We start from the raw sequence: 3,844 nt of genomic DNA, 5'->3' as shown, positions 1-3,844 counted from the left end.
GAAGGTGTCAGTTACAAGCAAAAGAATGAATGATAGTTAACGCCGAGTTATAACTCATAATGCATAATAAAGACTGAGTTATAAGGTGACGGATCACAGCCCCCAAGCTTTGTCCGCCGATCATATAATCCAGGCAAAGCTTAGAAAATAAAATGAGTTATAACTCGGTTAAAAGATGAGTGAATAATGATATGGTGAGCCCCAAGTTTAGTCGGGTTATTATGTCGGCACTTATTCAAAAAATAATTGAGTGATAAGAGTCGTTCAATCAAGATAGTTGTGTGGGGATACTTTTCCGCTTAAGAACAATTTTAGCATTTGATTGTATATGAACTGAAAAGTTCAGAGATAGATATCCGTTGACGGAATCGATTGTATGATCGGAGGATATAATGGTTAATTGTCTTGGAAATTTTTCCAACCCACAACAACTTATTGATAAATTTCTCGCTCAAAGCAATTAGTTATTGAATATTTACAATTTATAGTGAATGTCATATGACATAAATAAGAAAAATTGAGAAAATGAATATGTATAAAGTCGCAACATATATTGAATAATATATATTGTAAAAGTAAAATAGTTCAAAGTAAAAAAAAAAATATACCTTGAAAGTTGATAATTGTAGAGAAGAAGACGACATATATGAATGTTATACATGCCAAATGTGAATATCTGAATTTTATTTTGTAGGACATGCTTTAATTTGATAATAAATCAATAAGATAACAGGTATCGAATTATACATTTAGTATAATGTTTCTAGCCGTTACAGTAAGACGAGGGATATTCCTCGTGCAATAATAGTAAATTGCCTGTTTAATTTTCTACATTAAACAAATAGTAACATAAAATTTAATAGCATAAAGTGAATAGTGTAACAGCTATATACAATTGATATATAATTAACTTTTAATGGAATCCAATTTTAAGATTTGAACTCATCATTACTGTCATTTAATTGTATAAATGAAATCATTAAGTAATAAGAATATAATACATAAGAAATAAAAATGCAATTGACATGGTTGTTATATGTCATTATTGTATAGAATATATATTGAGTTTTGAATATAACTAATAAATCAGCAAGTATTAGTTACTCAAAATATAAATGTAAAAGTATGTTGAATAAAATATATAATTTTACTTGTGTAAATAGAGAACTTTGAAAAAAATAAGCAAATTTGATAAGTGAATTTGTGCTCGGATTGATTGAAAACCGAGTTCGTTTCGGATTGATTGAAAGCCGAGTTTATTCTCGGATTGGTTCATTAATCGATTATGAGATGTGGAATATTATGATACGTAAAAATGAAGCAATTTGAATGTATAAAGTATATACTTTATAAAAAGTTACTATAGATTAAAATTTGATAAGAGATATTAAAAATCTTAAACAAGATTGTTGAGATTGGTTCAAAATTTTGAATGTAAATCAAGTTTTATGAATCTAAGGGGAGTGGGAATGATTTTACTCGTCCCCACAGACGGCGCCAATTGTTCTTGCTGAGTTTGGCCGGTGTATAGCTCGTCCGTCGATGAATGTCTTCAAGCTTTTCGTCGGGATGAGTTATATGTCGGCAAGGAGAGAACAAGGGGGTAGGTACCTGCAAAAGACACTCCGACGCTCAAGTCAGTAAGTGTTTAAGAGGTATATAATAATTCTATGAATATAGAATGTAAGACATGAAATGAAAGTTATCATGTGTTATGTTGTGTTTATAATAATTCTATGAATATAGAATGTAAGACATGAAATGAAAGTTATCATGTGTTATGTTGTGTTTATAATAATAATATATATTTATATTATTTTAATACATTTTATATTAATAATTAATTTTAATGATTTATTTTAGTATATTCCTAATGAAATTGATTTAAGTGACATCTCCACGTATCTTTCGAAAATAATTACTATTTATTTTTTCTCACATAAAAGTATGTTGACTCTTTTTTTTTTTCTTATATATTTGAAAGTGATTGACTCTTCTATGCTTAAGTGAACAAAGTATTATCCTCATTCACCGACCAAACAACTTGCAGTTCCGTTTTGTTAGTTTGAAAATAGGTAACTTCCTTGCTTCATGCAATTAATTACCCCATATCTTATCTCATCTTAGACTTCACATAAATAGTTTATTACTAATTAATTGACGCGTCTTTCCCTGGTTAGACCCCAATTCAGGACGGTCATATTTGGGGTCACATTTTCAAATCATCATAAGCCAACTGTCCCATGTCCAAACCATTCACTTTCTTTCACATTCTTAACAAAAATACCTAACCAACCTCCATTATATGTGATATATAATTCATAGCAATCGTACTATATTGACATAAGGGTTGATTACTTGATTATTAATCCCTAAACGTTGAAACCTTAGTGTTACTCTGCTGGGCTGTGTAGGACCCTGTTTATTCCCTTTTCTAGTGGGGGCACTATTGTCACCCCAAGAACATCGAAACTAGCACATGAATGTGATATGTGATGTTCATAACTAACTCCTCATTCCATCTTTCTGTTACAGAATCGCAAACAATGACAACCCAAAAGTGAGCCATAAATATAAATTGAGAAAAAATATTGTTCAGAAATAGTTCTTCTCTCCTAAATTTAAAAATTAACTGAAAAAATAAAAAATAATAAGTTAGAAATATGATGTTATACTATCTTTTTATTTTAAATTTTTAATATTTTGAATTTGTCATTTTTATAAAAAATGTATATGCAAAAATTTCGACACTCAAGTTAATATGAATAGCAAAAAATTAAAATAGAGATCATACCTCAATGTACGTATTTAAAATAGTACACATGACTAAATTTAATTAATTCTAAAATGGTAAAAACTAACATTTTTACGAATAATCTTTTTTATAAAATACTTTTTTACGATTTTTTTTCATAAGATATCTTTTTCATGATTTTAAGTTTATATACAATCAATATTATAACATTCTCTTTAATGATGATTGTAATGTAATAATAAATCTCATAAAATTAAATTATTAGATATTAAATTGAGGTAAATACCAAATTGATACCTGAAAGATTCTGACTTTAACAAAATGATACTTAATTTTTGCTATTGACAAAATGGTCTCTAAAAAATTTTAAAATTTGACAAGCATGTTCCCGAGCTCGCCGGAGCAAATTTCCAGCAAACACAATGTTAACATGACCACCGTATTTTAGTGACCTGACAAACCACCCCCAAACCCTAATCCCTCCGTCCCCACCGCAGCCCCCTTTCCCAACGCACATTCCCTCTCTCTCTCCCCTCCCTAATGCACGCTCTCCCCTCCCTCCCTCAACACCACTACAACTTCTACAAGTACCTAAAATCCAGTGTCTTAGCCTTCTCCATCACACTTTTCCTCATTCCTCCCTGTTGTATACGATGCAAACATCACTGCCACTCAGCCTCAGGCCAACGCTGCCGTTTTCGTTGATGGTTTCTCATTCTTCGTTGCCAGAATCTACGAATTTCGCTGTCCAATTAAAATGTTGTTTCGTTTTTTATCTTCTTGTTTTAGAGACGGTTATATATGCAGAAGAGCAATGCAATTGAGATGCTAAGGGGATGTGGCTGTTCCAGGCATTGTTGTGCCTCTAATGGTGGTGACGATGGTCCTTGATGGTGCTTTTACCATTGAAATTGTTGTTGTTGTTGCCGCAAATGGTGGAAGTTGTTGTTGTTGTTGATGTTAAGATTGTTATTGCTGTGAGTGATGGTGTTAAGGGAGGAAAGGGGAGTGTGCGTTAAAGTGGGGGCTGTCATGGAGAAGGAGAGGGAAGAAGAGAGTGTGCGTTGGGGTTAGGGAGTTACAATGGGA

The sequence above is a fragment of the Arachis duranensis genome, chromosome 5 (genome assembly GCF_000817695.3).
Source record: "Arachis duranensis cultivar V14167 chromosome 5, aradu.V14167.gnm2.J7QH, whole genome shotgun sequence".
NCBI lineage: Eukaryota > Viridiplantae > Streptophyta > Magnoliopsida > Fabales > Fabaceae > Arachis > Arachis duranensis.
This window is presented reverse-complemented; position numbering follows the sequence as displayed.